General features: G+C 38.6%; 1 long non-coding RNA gene across 3 annotated transcripts in view; it reads left to right on the top strand.

Moving 5' to 3' along the window:
• Positions 1-17,745, top strand: part of LOC121315443 — a 121,275-nt gene that overhangs the window by 55,168 nt on the left and 48,362 nt on the right. For all 3 annotated transcript variants that reach the window (XR_005950267.1, XR_005950269.1, XR_005950268.1), the window contains one exon: positions 15,722-15,766. This is a non-coding gene — a long non-coding RNA (uncharacterized LOC121315443). The remainder of the gene's footprint in view (positions 1-15,721; positions 15,767-17,745) is intronic.

Here is a 17,745-nt window from a genome sequence, read left to right as displayed (position 1 = left end):
CTTAAGTATCTCCTAAAACTCAACTTAAGAATCTTAATATAGCGGCACTGAACCTCAGAAACTGTCTGCTGCTGTCTTCCCCCACAGTGCGAAGCCTTGGTGTACTTCTGGATAGTAACCTCTCCTTTGATGCACACATCTCCTCCGTGGTCAAATCTTCCTTCTACAGCATTCGAAACATCGCCTAAGTCCGTCCCTACCTTTCCCTCCCGGGTGCAGTGGTACTTTGTCAGGCATTCATCTCCTCTCGACTCGACTACTGCAACTCTCTGTGGTCTTCCAGCACGTGCCATCAACCGACTACAGCTAGTTCAGAATGCTACCGCCAGAATTCTTACCAGATGTAAAAAAACGTGGTCACATCACCCCCCATCTTGCCCGGCTGCACTGGCTACCTGTAAAGTTCAGGATTACTTTCAAAATTCTCCTGCTCGCCTCCAATGCCCTTCATCACACAGTTGATGCTTCCACCATCACTCGCTTTCAACTCTCAAGACCCACCTGTTCTCTTGTTTTCCATGCTCTTTAAGCCTGATATCTGCTATTATCTGTTGTGTCTCTGCTGCTTCTGATCTTTCACTGTAGCTTCTTATGATTCTATATGACATACGCGTCCACAATATTTTACATTTTTCAAATCCTAGCCTTGTATTTAATGTATTATTTTGTACTGTTTTTCACTGTTTAATGTATTATGCATTGTGGTCCACTATGAAAGGCACTATATAAAATAAAGATTGATTAATTGATAACTTTTGGATGTTTGTGATGCTGTATTTCCATAATGAGAACATGTGTGAAATTACTAATTGATTATAAATGTGAACATGGAGAGCTAAGAAAGAACTTAGTCGACAATATTAATATTAATGTAATGCATTCACCATTGATTCATCCATCTGCATCTCCATCCATTTGCTTTTCTTTCCATCTGATGATGTAGATATCCTTCTGTCTGGTGTTGATTGCTGAAGTGTAATGCTAGCACCAGGAATCATCTTATTTTGCCTGCCCAGCGCATCAGCACATACAACGGCTGCGATGCTGGCTCCGGATGAGTGCGGTCTCCCCAGCGCATCAACATGACAACCGTCTGGATTGAGCTAAGTAGGGTACATCTCTGGGGTCTTCAAGTGGGCTTCTTCTGTCCTAGGTGTTTCGTCGACTAGCCCACAACACCTCAAGAGGGCTCGACAGGGATTCTGGTGACAGCATCATCCCCCTCCGTCTTCCACTCAGCTCAGCCCAGCTTACTTACCTGTACATCAGCGTTGCTTTTTTCTTTTGTGCTTGAGATCTCCATCCAGAATCTTTCCGTCTCAACCACAGTCAGTTGCTGCTCCTTTCTGCTGCTTCAGATAAGTTCTTCACTGTGCGACGCAAGTCCTGGCCACTGAATCCGACATCTCTGAGAAACCGGGTTGTGGCATCTGCCACAAATCCTCGACGGCCCACCTCCACTGGGTAAACTCAGACTCTCCATCCTCGCTGTTCCACTTCAGGAGCTAGTTGAGCATACCGAAGTTTCTTCCTCTCATATGCCTCATCCACAGCATCTTCACATGGTACTGTTAACTCTACCACATGAACAAGGTGTGTTGATCTAGACCACAAGACGATATCAGGTTGAAGGTTAGTGGTGGCAATCGCAGGTGATCTACTTCTGATCTTTCACTGCATACCGAAGTTTCTTCCTCTCATATGCCTCATGCACAGCATCCTCCCATTATACTGTTAACTCTACCAGATGAACAAGGCATGCTGATCCAGACCACAAGACAATATCAGGTCAAAGGTTAGTGGTGGCAATCGCAGGTGATCTTCTGATCTTTCACTGTATCTTATGATTCTATATGACATATGCATCCATAATATTTTAGATTTTTCACTTCCTAGCTTTGTATTTAATGTATTATTTTGCAATTTTTTCACTCTATTTAATGTATCTTGTAAAGCGATTTGTGATGGTCGTCCGCTATGAAAGGCGCTATATAAAATAAAGATTGATTGGTTGATAACTTTTGGAAGTTGTGCTGCTCTGTTTCCGTGATGAGAACATCTGTGGAATTACCAACTGATTATAAATGTGAACATTGAGAGCTAAGAAAGACTGTAGTCATCAAATGTTAATATTAATGTAATACATTCACAATTGATTCCCTGCTCTTGGGTTACAGTGTGCTGTGGGTGTACACTGAGTATTCAACACACTAGGTCATCGACAAGTAGACCTATTTTACGACAACAGAAAACACTCAGCGACCACTTTTCTGCTCCCCTGTTCAGCAGGAAGCAGCCATGGCAACAGACGGTCTGTCCATTTCAAGAGGCCTAATGTATGCATACCCACCCCTGCCACTGATCCCTTCAGTACTCAGGAAGGTAAGGAGAGACAAAGCCAGCCTCATTGATGGCGCCTTACTGACTCAAAAAGGTTTTCGTTTTTAGAAATCCTGCTAACTGCCTGGAGGTTGAATGGCAACTGTTAAAGAAACAAGGACCATCGGAGCAAGTGGCAAACATCCTTTTTGCATCAAAGAAACCTTCCAATTTCCAGGCATATACAGGCACATGGAGAGAATTTGTCCACTGGTGCAATTCAAAATCCCTGCACCATACAGCTATGTCTGAGTTTTTATCCTACCTCAGTCACCTGTTTCATAAGGGTCTCTCTTTCCTCCCTCAAGGTTCATATTGCTGGTTAGTAAGGTCACCTGCCTGTTTCTCACCCTATGGTCTCTAGATTTATTAGGAGGATTAACCATCTAAGACCCCCAAGAAAGCACATTGTTCTGCAATGGAACCTCAGCCTAGTACTTTGGAAACTCATGGGACCACCGTTTTGAACTCATGGCCACATGTGTGAGAAGTCTCTTGCATGAAAAACAGCATTTTTAGTTGTGGTAACATCAGCAAGAAGAGTAAGTGAACTTCAAGTGCTGGTCACTGATGCTCCGTATTTCCAGTCTTAGGATAAGACTAAGGGTAAAGTCGTCTGCAGACCTAACCTTCAGTTTTTACCAAAATTGGTAACAGAGTTTCATTTAGAACAGGTGATAACGTTTCCGGATTTCTACCCAAAATCTAAAGAAGAGGCCAGACTTCACCTGATTGATTTCTGGAGAGCTTTGCATTTTTACATTCACGCAACCCGTAGTATTGAGACTTTTATTAAACGTTATAATTTATATGCATCTTGCTCTTAACCTACTTCACTCATTCAATGTTATCTGTGGCATCCTCTACTAACATTTAACCTTGCGGTATCTTCTATACATGCTTTAGTATGGTTTACTCTTACCACAGACAAGGTAAGACTATGAAGATTACCTGTTGTATAGTTTCTTCGTAGGATGATGAACTCCATTCACCAATATTCCACCCTCCTTTCCCCCTTTTTACTGTCTTGTTTTTTGAAATTTGAACAACAATGCTTGTTTGGAGGAGGGTTTTATGGGGGAAGGATACAGACTTTGGTGCCAAAATGGACTATACAACCACCTCACACAGTCACCACACAAATGACAATTTGGAAAAATTTTAAATTCAAACTGGGCACATACTGCACTGTCCTAGCTTTAGGCTCATCAGCTCGCTTACTATCCAGAATGACGTGACAGGCAACTTAACCTTTTCAGTCCTGAATTATTTTTGTCGAGCTGAAGAATAAACTCCTTTATTGAGAATCCCTTAACTCTTTTAAAAAACATTTTGACCCCAATTTACTTCTTGTCTGAATCGAAGGTAAAGCCAATATACTGTAAATCTTGTAACCTGGCAAACTGAGAGAGATTGAGCCTAGTTGTAGACTGAATTGATGTTATTTGCTACTGTATGCTGATTTTACAAAATATACCAAAAAATGTATAAAACTAATAACAAAACAACTTGAACTAGTAAACCATGAAAATATATTGACTGAGACTACTTGTTGAAATGTTTATTTGATTGTATTTCCAAGGCTAGTACAGCAGTCAAAGCCTTTTAATATCACTTCAAAGGGACTGAGCAAGCATGGTGGCAATAAGCAGAGTTGACTGTCAAAATGACAATGGATGAATGATGATGATTGCGATTGCAATTAAAGATGATTTATGAACTTTGAAGGATGCTCGGAGCCCGAGTAAAAGATACATGCGCTTGGTGATGACGTTTTGGTTAGGGACAAATTCTCCTTCCAGAAAAGCAACCAAGCATCAAATTCTCCAATAACTTTGATCACATAGAGCAGTTTATAAAATAATAGTTAATATGGCTTTCTTTCTGTTAGAAAACAAATCAGGACATATGTTCATCATTGCAGGAGTGTGTCTCTAGATTTATATCACCTGCTCTTAATCCTCAAATGGCTTTATTATATATATATATATATATATATATATATATATATTATATATATAGATATAGATATAGATATAGATATATAAAAATTGTACATTAAAATCAAACCTTGCAGTGTTGCCAATCCATTAACAACCTCAGGGTCATGACGATGGCACATGAAATGCATTTTCATATTGAAAACTTCCACAGCAAAGCTGTTTTAATGCTAGATTAGTATTTCTGCTGTCTGTGTAATACAAATTATGCTTCTGTATCTACATCAGATTTGTACAACAAATGCTGCATCACAAAATATTTTTTAATAAATGATTGGGACTAAGCACCATGATGTGAAATGAATTGAACGATCGGAGAGTCTTGTGTTCGTAGGACCACACAAGAGAACTGTGGTTACCAATGCCATTTATTTGACTTTTTCTAGTTGGGATTGAGTTTTCTTTTTTTGAAGAGCAGCTTGCTATGGCTGTGGAATATCACATTTTTGTAACTGTTGGGTTCTTCTAGTTTAGATTCTCTTTTTATGTAATTTTCCTTTTCAGTGATTACATCCTGGTGACTCATCTGAGATCTCAAAGATGCGTTCTCCAGTGCAGCTGGTACAGCAGCTTGTAATCATGAATCTACCCCCCCTGCAACACTGTAAGAATTACCATAGAGAACAGGGGTGGTATTTCTTACATTGATCGGGGGTGCAGGGGAAAAGATTCATGATTACTGTATATGCTGGTGCACCATCTTCAATTAGAGAGAAGTCATGCATGAAAGCAAAAAATAAACCAAAAAACAACAAAAAAAAACCCCAATACATCTACTGTAAAAAAACTTCATTATAAAGTTACCACGATGTGATGACTAAAGCACAAAATGACATACAAGTAATTCTTAACACCAAGAATACATTACTTCAGGCTTTAAAAACATTTCACTTGGTGCGTCTACATCTCTGCTTTACATCGTGCAGACGTTTTAATCTGTTAATATGTATTGATAACCATTTTAAATCAATACCAGGATTAAATGACCCCTTTCATAAATAATGACCTCCACTTTACCTTTTAATCAATATTTTCCTCAGGTATGTAGCTTACAAAACATCAGTTCTGCTCATTATAAATGTATCGCTATTGACTGAAAAAAGTAAACACGTACTGGCCAATATTTTCTGCAGAGATGTTGACATTGAGTGAAGATTTGACCCAAATCCATTCAAGAGTATTTTAGGGCAGATATTTACAACCTAGCTTATCTGTTTGCATTATAAAAAATGTAGATCAAATTCAACTTATTCTAATGAGATATTCAGTACACAACTATATTGCGTGATTCTTAAGTTTACAGGTGTTGTACAAGAACATTTTTTCCCATTTTTGTCATTTAATGTTGCAAGTTTATTGCTCCCTCACAAAAAAACCCTTGTATCTTGATATGACAATTTGAGGAACTGATTTAATAATTGCAGTTATTAGTCACACAGCACATAGTCAGAGTATCTTTGATACACAGCTCCATTAACTATGGAAACAGTTGTCTGTTTCTTTGCATTACACTTAAATTGGAAATGCACATACAGTGGATGTAGATCATAGTGATCTACCTTTTCATGATGCTGATGGCTCTAAATGTGAACGGTATTTGTAACCGTAATCAGTCGTATCTTGCTGTGATGAGTCAAAGGGTTTTCGGTCTGTGATTCAGCCTCCCGACAGTAGATGGCATCAAACCAACTCGGGACTTCCCTTACCAAGATCTCGTGACCATGGCAAAAGTCATCTTTTGAGGGGCGGCACCTTGGTGAGGGGCGGAAGTACGAGTATGTAAATTCCAGCCACTGGAGTCAAGTGAAGGATAAGGACACTTGTCAGTTGAGGATTGGTGTTCCACTGACTACAGAGGCGGGACATTACATACTAAAGGGAACGTACTACTGTGTTCGGGGTTGGTCCGAAAGTAAAATAGGAGGAGTAACGGGTGGAGGGAGAGACTGGTTTGGTGCAGCGGGATTTTTAAAACAAAACACTAACATTTCTTTTGTCTTTTTTTGTTTATGTATGGGTCGCCACGAAGACAATTAAAGACGAGTCATCACGGTTTGTTTTGGATTTCACCCCTGCACTCCTTCCCTCACACCATTTTGTTTTCTTTTGTTATTTAATCATTTTGTTGTGTATAGAGAATAAAAATAAATTATTTTATTTCTGTACACATAAATTACTGTCTGGACATTCCATTTAATACACTCTCGCCTCACACTTGCCTAACATGTTTGTTAAAATAATGTATGTACTGGTCTTATTTTAAGACCGTACTGGTCTTTCAGGACATAAGCAGTTTTGAATGTAGCTAGTTGCACAAGCTAGAATTGCATTGACAGTTGCTGTGAACTGACTTGAATATGAATACAGTTCCTGTCTCTTCCTTAGCTGGTATGTCTTGCAAGAGTAACATGAGATGTAGTAAAATGTGTTGGTTTGCAATATGCACAAGGAAATCTGCATATACTGTGGGGGTTTACAGTCAATCATTGTGTTAAAAGCAAAACTGCAATTAACAGAAATCCAGCTCCCTGAATTAATTTGATCTTTTAACCATGTGCTTGGTTTGGTCTTTTAAATGCATATGATCAATGCCTTTTTTTTTTGAGGGGGGGGTCACTTGTGTAGTCCTACATTCTGTTATAAAGCAAAATATACAAAAGCATCAACTGTTTCATAAATAACCACCTGAATATTTTTGACAAAGTGGTATAATACGTTTCTGAAAAATCTCTATGAAACCTGTTTTTTGAGCTGTTTCTTGAGGTACTGTTACTGCAGGTTATCCTTTAATATGGGCCTATACAGTTGAATGGAATGGAAGGCTGTTGTGTACTGTGCACTGCCTTATTTGTATTAGAACCTTTTGAAGAGGTTACAGATACTGGTTCCTTAAATCTTACATATTATGCACTTCCATTCACTATATTAGTCTTACATGTGCAGTTTTGAAAGAAACACATTATAGCAAACATGTGTTTATTAATTTATCTGGTACTTTTTACTAGGTGCAAAAAAAAAAAAAAAACGCCTCAGTTTTCATTCCTTATTTTCAAGTAAAGTATTATGACTAGTTCATTTTACCTAGAGTGGCATTTTCAGAAATGAACAAGCTGACGTGATAGGGCATCACGAGCAGTGAAATGATGCAAGAAGTGCAAGTGAAACACATTAAAGTATGGCTTGCAGACTGACAGCTTTCTTAAAGTATTGGACCACTTACAACCTTTTAAACTGAAAATACATGTCTGCTATAACATGTGCTTTCTGTCAGAACAACACACAAAATACAGTCTTACAACTGTTCAAAATACCACCACGTCCTGGGTTTTAACAAATAAGCAATTGTTTAATGCTTCTTGACAGGACAGCAGATGGCAGGATGTAGAAGTGGCTTTATCAACTAGGGGAGTGTTTGATAATTCTGTGCTTTATAGATAGTGTCTTAAAACATAAATTAAATATATATGACTGGGTCTGGACAGTGGATATTGCACCAATGTGATGTGTCATTGCTTAATTGAGCTATTTCTTGCTTTTCTGCTGTCCGCAGCACAAACTGTACACCATTTGCTGTAGATTCAGGCATGAACAAACAGTGAATCAAAGGTGTGAAATAATTAGTCATTATGTGATCGTGATTATAACATGCTTAATTAAATCGCTTTTCATTAGGGGTTAATCAAAATCTAACACTGAATCTTAGTTATATGACACCAGCCTGCCATTATCTTCTTACATCTTTGTTCAGCTTAAAATATATGTATTCCTTTCTCAAACAGTTTAATGTGATCAAGAGACTGCTATGAATGTAATGGGAGCCATTAGCAGTTATTGTTTGCTTTTGCTTTTGTTCTGGGACACAAAACCCGGCAGCTTCTAGATATGGGAACAATTCCAGCTGCAGATCCGTTGTTATCATATTTTAAAGTCCCTTTTTATTAAACAGGATCAAGATAAAAGTAGTACATATTTTAAGCAAAGCAAAGATATACAGTGCTAATGGTTGGCCAGTGTCATTCATCCCCTAATGATAAAGTGATCAGATGGCTAACTTCCAGTATGTGATTTGAAGCATGTAGGGGGTGATTTATAAAGCAAGCAGGCATGGCAAAGAAACAGCATTAAACAGCATTTGCCTCTTCAGGGAGTGCTGCTGTAAGACCACTGCATATGGAACACATCTTTTGCCAGCTGTTCTGTATACATTCTTTTGTTTTCGACGTATTTTGAGATATGTCAATTAGAAATTATAATTTAAACTTGAGTAGCGTGAGATTGTGAAGCGGTCATGGGTGTGACTTTTAATATGACAGCTCTGATATTGTTGCCCTAGGCTGACAGTAATAACAGTCATCTCATCACTTTGTATGTGACCTTTTGTAACATCCATTGGGTATTACTAAGCATGTCTTTTCGGAGAGCCTCGCATGGTGGTTCGGTGCCTTTTTGTTTTTTGAAACCTCTTGTTGCTTGTTGCTGCTGTAGCAGTGGCATCTTGTTCTGTGTGTCATTTATTAAAAAATAAATTTTGTATATCTAGAGAACCTCTTAATTAATTTTTAATTATTGAGCAGATTACATTGAGGTTTGTTTTTGTCTGTTCATCCATCAGTCTTTGTCACTGTGACAGGGTACTCCACATTATATTTTGTATTATTTTGTATTTGTATTATTATTTAAATGCAAATTTTTGTTATTGTTTAATGTTTTAGTATATCTGGTGAGAATGTGTCTGTCGGCTAGTAATTATTTAATTAGCTGACAGACACAGATTTATTAAACTCATGTAAACTGTGACCGAGGGGTTAATAACATAATTAACAGGCAGTTAATCCTTCGGCTAGAATATAAAGGCTTGCTGCTCTGCCTGCATGTGAGGAGTGTGTTCAGAGTGGAGAACAGGAGAGAGACACGAGAATGCAAAGAATTGCTCCTCGTGCTAGAAGGACTCGCACGATACTTGTTTGGGTCAGTGTTTTGTTTGTCTGTTTCTTTTGGCCACCGAGCCACTTATTTTGAGTGTTTTGTTTTTTGTTTAAATCTTTTCTTTAATACAGAAACAAGTGTGTCTGCGTCTCACCCCGTAGTACTTGCCTGTGTTGTGGTTTCATCTCCTGGCCTGACGTCGCCACCCAAGCTGTCCTGCTCATGTCTGGAGAATCGCTAATCAAACTGTTCTAGAACATGTCATTGCTATTTCTTATCCTGTACTATTTTGTACATGCTGTGCTGTTGATATTTGTCATAGTCATGCTGATAGACGTGGTGAGTGGGGGGTGGCTGTTCCTGTTACTGACATGTTTGTTTCTGCTTGTCAAACCCATCCTCCTCAGTTTCAGTGCTGGCTTTGTCACAGCCTCACATGAGCCACACAATTCCATCGGAGCATTGCAAATTTAACACATCAGAAATATCTTTTGCTGGATACACTCTCCAGTTTCATAAAGATATTTTTCACTGGTACACATATAGTCAACTAATGAAAACCTCAAAATAACTTCCCACTCAAATCCGATGATTACATACTTGCAAGGTACAGTTCAATAGGAAATGTAGCTGTTTGTACATTAACTTCAGACAGAGGCACAGATTTGGTGTGCCGTGCTCGTTAAACTTTGACTGTAATTGTGTAAACAAGAAAATTGAAATCGTGCAAGAACAGCAACTTATTAAAAGCCACTTCAACAGGTTTGGTCTTTGAGCACTTACTTTGCTGTATAAAACAAAGGGTTAATTTTTATAGCACAAACAAAACCTGTAATTTACAAAACATCTGTTCAGACCTACTTCTTTGAGATATTGACTTCATACTCGCTTCACAGTTGCATTCTGTAATTCTCTAGGTCAATTTCATGGGTGTCGTAAAGCTGCATAGAGACATCATACTTTGAGTTATTGTCTTAATGTTTGGTACACGCAGCATTAAGAACTTAAGAACTTAACTTAACTTTTGATTCTTCTTTCAGTTGCATTACCAGTGCTGTCCAGTAAAAGTAAGCCCTTTCACTGCAGAATTGCTTTAACCTCTGGCCATGTCAATGATGCAGACTGTAAGGAAACTAATTTGATGTCTGCAAATGACAGTGCACAGTACCAATTCCTATGTTAATAAGTTTCCAATTATTGTACCATTTTTGCTTCAATATATGTGCATTATAAAGAGGGAGTTATTTTATTTTGTATTTCAGTCAGATGTGAGTTATGTGTCCCACGGCGCCCCTCTCCCGTTTATAACGCTCTTCAGTTATAATGCTCATATTGTGTGTGTACCGAGACCCGCGTTATAGCAGGGAGCACTGTATTTATTTTTCTAAAACTGAAAGCCCCCTCGGATTATGCTATCAAACTGGCTTCTGTGGTTAACAAAAAGCTAGGTTTGTCAGAAATGAAATAGGGTAGAGAGGATAGAAGTCTGCATCTCTCTACCAGTCTTATCACAAACCCAATACCCATTCCCTGTTTTCCTTGATGGATCGATTGATCTCTTTCAGAAAGTAATCAAACCTTTTCAAGTGAGTCTAATTGCTGGTATACTGACTCCTGTAATAAGCATTATCAGTTCCAAGCAGATGTGGGATGAGACCTGTTGCTAGAACCAGCTGCATTTAACACAAAAAGTGATAGTTACAAAAAACAGGACTGGGTGGGTTTTCCACCATTAGAACATAAGAAAGTTTACAAATGAGAGGAGGCCATTCGGCCCATCTTGCTCGTTTGTTTGTTAGTAGCTTATTGATCCCAGAGTCGCATCGAGCAGCTTCTTGAAGGATCCCAGTGTGTCAGCTTCAACAACATTACTGGGGAGTTGATTCCAGACCCTCACAATTCTCTATGTAAAAAAGTGCCTCCTATTTTCTGTTCTGAATGCCCCTTTATCTAATCTCCATTTGTTGACCCTTGGTCCTTGTTTCTTTTTTCAGGTTGAAAAAGTCCCTTGTGTCTTCATTGGCGGCGTTTATATGCACAAGTCATGACAGTTTTCAGGAAATATATTGCTATGCAGTTCTGATTTAGGAAAACAAATCGGCTTCAATTCTTTTAGCCTGTCTGCATATGACATAACTTTCAAATCAGTAATAATTCTGGTTGCTCTTTTTTGCATTTTTTCTAGAGCAGCAATTTCCTTTTTGTAGCGAGGTGACCAGAACTAAACACAATATTCTAGATGAGGTCTTACTAATACATTATCAAGTTTTAACATTGCTTTCTTTGATATAAATTCAGCACTTTTCACTATATATCCAAGCATCTTGCTGGCCTTTTTTTATAGCTTCTCCTCATTGTCTAGATGAAGACATTTCTGAGTCAACATAAACTCCTTGGTCTTTTTCATAGATTTCTTCTTCAATTTCAGTATCTCCCATATGATATTTGTAATGCACATTTTTATTGCCTGCGTGCAGTACCTTACACTTTTCTCTATTAAATGTCATTTTTCAAGTGTCTGCCCAGTTTTCAATGCTGTCCAGATCATTTTAAATGACCATTGCTGTTGTAACAGTGTTTGCCACTCCTCCTATTTTTGTGTTATCTGCAAATTTAATAAGTTGGCTTACTATACCAGAATCTAAGTCATTTAATGTAGATTAAAAATAGCAGAGGACATAATATGGATCCTTGTGGTACTCCACAGGTTACGTTGCTCCATTTTGAGGTTTCTCCTCTAATAACAATAATCTTTTATTCTTATATAGTGCCTTTCATAGAGGACCACCATCAGAAAGTGCTTTACAAGATACGAGACGTGTGTGTGAACTATATATCAGCTGCAGAGTCACTTACAACGTCTTACCTGAAAGACGGAGCACAAGGAGGGTGAGTGACTTGCTGTGGTCACACAATGAGTCAGTGGTTGAGCTGGGATTTGAACTGGGGATCTCCTGGTTACAAGCCTGTTTCTTTAACCACTGGACCACACAGCCTAATCTATGTGCATGTATTTCCTTTAATCCCTACTGTGTTCAGTTTGAGAATTAATGTTTTATGCAGCACTGTCAAAACCTTTCTGGAAATCTAAATAAACCATGTCATATGCTTTGAAGTTATCCATTGTTGATGTTGTATCCTCAAGCAGGCTAGTTAGACACGATCTCCCTTTCCTAAAACCATGCTGAATGTCTCCCAGGATACTGTTACCATAAAGGTAGTTTTCCATTTTGGATCTTATTATAGTTTCCATAAGTTTCCATATAACAGAAGTCAGGCTTATTGGTCTGAAGTTACCTGGTTGGTTTTTGTCTCCCTTTTTGTGGATTGGTATTACGTTTGCAATTCTCTCGGTACAACCCCTGTGTTAAGAGACTGGTGCATGATCTTGGTTAGTGGTTTTCTTGGGTTCCATGATTCCAGCTAGGACAGCCGGGAGAGGGATTGATTTTATTGCAGCATTGTACTTGATTGCATTACTCCCTATGCATGGTTATTCTGGGAAAATCACTAAAATAGGAGTTAATGCTATAAAATGGTTATCATAATCTGAGGAGTAAGATGAGAAATTTGCATAGTTTGAAATGCCGCTTTTTTCTGATTTACATTTTAGGTTTAGAGAACATTTGAGAGGGAGGTGAACATATAAAATACTGTTTTTGTGAACAGGGGACAATAGTTCACTTGGTAAAGGAAAGGAAAGCTATTATTAATATGTCTGAGATGCCAAATGCAGTATTTATGTCAACTGTTGGCTGACAGACCCTGCATTTTTCTGCTCCCAGGATCTGCCCAGTTAGTACTTCCTTTCAAATGACTTGTCTTTTCAGTTCCCTGATGAGAATGCTCACACCCCCCAATCACACTCACACACACACACACACTCACACACACACACACACACACACACACACACACTTTCTCAGCTGTCAGCTGTGTGGGACGCCCTAAGGATTCAAGCGCTATTTCACAATTACAAATCGGGCGTGTTCATTTAATTTTGGACTTCAATTATCTGAGATACTTCGAAGTGAATCACTTGTGGCTAACAGATCCGTCCCTATGTACTGTAGTTATTGTACTGGTTTAATGTAATTCTGTGAATGTACTCAGTTAACAACATTGAAGTATTTCAATTACTTTTGTAAATGATAAAACAACATGAATTATGGAATATTTTGTTCTAAAATGCAATATTAGCTCAAAGTGCCAGCTGCCCTATAGATATATGTAGAATGAAATGGGTATATTTTATTGGATAGTTGAGTCAGTTATTAAGAAAAATTAACTGTTCCCTAAAATTCCCTTCAATTGTCACTTAATAATTTCTATTTCTAAGTGTAGTATACAGTGCCGAAAAAAAGTTTGGGAACCCCTTAGGATTTTCACATATTTCAAACCTAAAATATTATTAGATCTTAATCTAAGTCCTAATAATAGGTTAAGATAACTTGATTAAACAAATCACACAAAACATGATACTATTTCAATATTTATTTATCCAATTTATCCAATATTTATTTATCCAGTGATTCAACATTCAATATTCATGTGTGAAAAAGTATGTGAACCTTTAGATTCAGTATCTGGTGGCACCCCCTTGAGCAGCAATGACTTCAACAAACATTTCCTGTAACTGTTGGTCAGTCTCTCACATCGGTTTTGAGGCATTTTGGCCCATTCCTCCTTATAGAACTGCTTCAACTCGGTGACATTTGAGGGCTTTCTTGCATGGACTGCTCGATTCAGGTCCTGCCACAACATTTCGATGGGGTTTAAGTTTAGGTCCGGACTTTGACTAAGGCATTCTAAAATGCGAAATTTCTTCTTTTGCAGCCATTCTTTTGTAGATCTGCTTGTATGTTTAGGATCATTGTTTTGCTGCATGACCCACTTTCGGTTCAGCTTCAGCTCACTGACGGATGGCCTGACATTCTCCTCTAGAATCTTCTGATGCAATGCAGAATTCATGGTTGTGTCAATGATGACAAGCCATCCAGGTCCTCAGGCAGCAAAGCAGCCCCAAACCATCACACTCCCACCACCATGCTTGACGGTTGGGATGAGGTTCTTCTATTCGAACGCAGTGTTTGGTTTTCACCAAACATAATGTTTCTCATTGAGGCCAAAAAGTTCTACCTTTGACTCATCTGTCCAGAGAACATTGTTCCAGAAGTCTTGTGGATCATCTATGTGTTCATAGGCGAACTTCAGACGGGCAGCAAAGTTCTTTTTAGAGAGTAGTGGTTTCCTCCTGGCTATCATTCCATGAACACCGTTCTTGTTCAGTCTTTTTCTGATAGTTGAGTCATGAACACTCACATTAGCCAAGGCGAGAGTGGCCTGCAGATCCTTGGATGTTACTCTGGGGTTCTTTATGACTTCCTTGATGATTTTCCGGTTTGTTCTTGGAGAGATTTTGCTAGGACGACCGCTCCTGGGTAGAGTGACTGTGGTCTTGAACTTTCTCCATTTGTAGACTATCTGTCTGACAGTGGATTGGTGGAGCCCCAAATCCTTAGAAATGGTTTTGTAACCCTTTCTAGACTGATGAGCATCAATAACTGGTTTTCTGAGGTACTCAGAGATTTCTTTTATTCGTGGCATGAGGTGTCTCCACACACCTGTATGGTGAAGACCAAACTCACAAAGTTTCTGAACTTTATATAGGATGGGGCCTCCCAAACTCATCCCTGAAGATCTACCTAATTATTTAAAGATATAATTCTAATTATCCCTTTAACTGAGCTGATAAAACCAGGGGTTCACTTACTTTTTCACATACCCTGAATCTTAATTACTAATTGTTTGTTAATTCTTACATCATTTTGTTTCAAAAGACAGAACTGGTTAATATAAACCCTATTGGATATTTAAGAAAAGATTGGTTTTGATTCAAGAAAGCTAGCATGGTAAAACTATGGAATTTCCATAATTATCTTTGGGGTTCACAAACTTTTTCTCTGCACTGTAGCTGGATAGAAAAGTCATAAAGGTCAAGGTGTATTGCCTCACAATCTGAATAGAACTAGGACACGATAGAACTCCAAAAGAAAGCTTTAGATCATGTAGAGCTATCAGCTTTAGTATTGCAAAGCTTCTATTCATGCAGCCTACAAATAGAAATATCTCACAGATTACCTTGTTCAAGATTGTGACCTTGACATGAGTATGTTCTCAGCTACTGATTCTGAGCTGCTTGTGAATTTACAAAGAGAAAAACTAATTAGTCAAATCTTTTATTGTTTGTACTCTTTTTTTTTTTTGTCGGTCAGAATCCTGTTTTCTAATTTTCAAAGATGTATTTTTAACAATGAAAAGCAGTAAAGTCTAGGTGGTTTGATGCTGTATTGTTCTGAGTGAATTGAATATGACTAAACTCTTGTACTAAAACAAACCTTTTTCTTCTTTTTAAGCTTCTTGATGGCAGTTTTACCTCTCAAGTAAGCCATGCAGTAGGGGTAAGTCATGTGAATATTTTTTTTCCAGGTAATGACACAGTCTTCTTCCCATTGTGTTCCTCATAATACATTTGTACAGTACACCTACACTTAGTTACAGACATTTCAGACTTACGAACACCCTCAGTTCCCTAAGGCTTCATTATGCAGGGTTCAACACCGTCTGCCTGATTCTAGCTAGATAGACTTGCAGGTGCTGCTGCTTTTAAATAAATATAATAAATAATTTTTATATAGTGCCTTTCATAGTGGACCACTATCACAAAGTGCTTTACAAGATACAAGACTAGGGTGTGTGAACTATGCATCAGCTGCAGAGTCACTTACAAGAAAGTCTCACCCGAGCACAGAGAGGTTAAGTGACTTGCTCAGAGTCACACAGCAGGTCAGTGGCTGAGCTGGGATTTGAACCTCCTGGTTACAAGCCCGGTTCTTTAACCAATGAACCACACAGCCTCCGTTGCAAACACAATATTTTTTTAATGATGTTCCAGTATTATTATTTGTTAGTGTGACACGCATTTGTTTCCACCTTAATAAACGATGTAGTCAGGACAGAACAACCACTATACCACTGGGGGCTTCAAGAGCATAATTATTTCTGAACACTTAATGGGGGCTTTGTGACAGAATGGCTTTGTGGGGGCGTCAGACCAGGAAGAGAATCGACACACAGGATTGCGAGGTGAGCGCTGCTGCGCATTTTATTTATTGAACAAAACAAAACACCACACTGCTATGAAATAAACAGCACGATGATCAAAACAAACAGACAACACACTGTGAACAAGTATCGCGCTGGTTCAAAACCAGAACAAGCCCAATTGTTTACTTTCAGTATCAGCTTACTTGTCTCTTTCCTCCTCTGGACAACGCTCCCTGTCCAGCCAAAGCTGCTTGTTTTTATATTGTGGACGAGGGATTTACTGGCTATCAATTACTTAGTTTATCCCCCGGCCACATTCAGCACAGGGTTTCTCATATGCACGCTGTCGCTGTTGACCACGCATTCTTACGATTTTATCTGGATGGGGCATTTTAACCCCTTCCAGGCTGTAAACAGTAATAACAATAAAATAGTGTGGTTTCAAATACACAAAAAGCAATGTAGCAATCGTCAAAACGTCCAGTACCCTGTGCTCATCGGACAGCTCTGTCTCGTGGAGACTGTGCCAAAACACAGAAAATATCAAATTAAAACCATTAAATACAGAACCCTGTGCTCGTCGGACAGGTCTGTCTCGTGGAGACTGTGCCACAACACAGAAAATATCAAATGAAAACATTCAATCATTTACTCCCCTGTCCAGGAAGTGTTCAGAATTCCAGGAGCCTCCAGTGGTTGAATCATGAGACTAATCATTTGTAATAACAAAGAACTGTGCTAGAACAACGTCCTAAATATCCTGTTTCTACAAAAGAGTGGCAGGTCTTTCTGGGATAATGAGGGTTAACAAACATACACACAGTAGAGCCCCAAAGTTACAATCTCATGGGGATCTGTAACATGCAGGATATTAGAAAACTAAATATTAAGCCAGGAGAGCTGTGTTTAACTGTCAGAAATGCCAGAGCTGCTCTTCATGTCTTTCACTGCAGCCTCTGTTTCTGGGTTCAAGTGGTGGGTTTGGATAACCGCTCAGTTTGTAAGTGTGGCGCTCATAACTTTGAGGTTCTGCTGTGTGTTATAATTTAGCACAGCTGTTGGGGCTACAAACTTTACATCCACGTTCATTTCCTTGTACCATCTGCTGATGCTCTTATGAAGGATCTGCATTTCTGATTGCAGTTTGCTTTGCAGGGCATAAACAGCTGCTTTTATTTATTTTTTTATTTGCTTTTTTTATAAAGATGGTTTCGTGCTGTGTTTACTGGCATAATTACTGTGAGTAAAGACTTCTGTTGTAATTTAAAAGTGATTAGGCTGCAGCCTAGTGTGCCTTTCCCATTGTGCTTACACAACAGTCTTCTTTATTTAT

Source organism: Polyodon spathula, chromosome 5 (genome assembly GCF_017654505.1).
Source record: "Polyodon spathula isolate WHYD16114869_AA chromosome 5, ASM1765450v1, whole genome shotgun sequence".
Classification (NCBI taxonomy): Eukaryota; Metazoa; Chordata; class Actinopteri; order Acipenseriformes; family Polyodontidae; genus Polyodon; species Polyodon spathula.
Note: the sequence above shows the minus strand (reverse complement) of the source record. Positions and strands in the feature narration are given on the sequence as shown.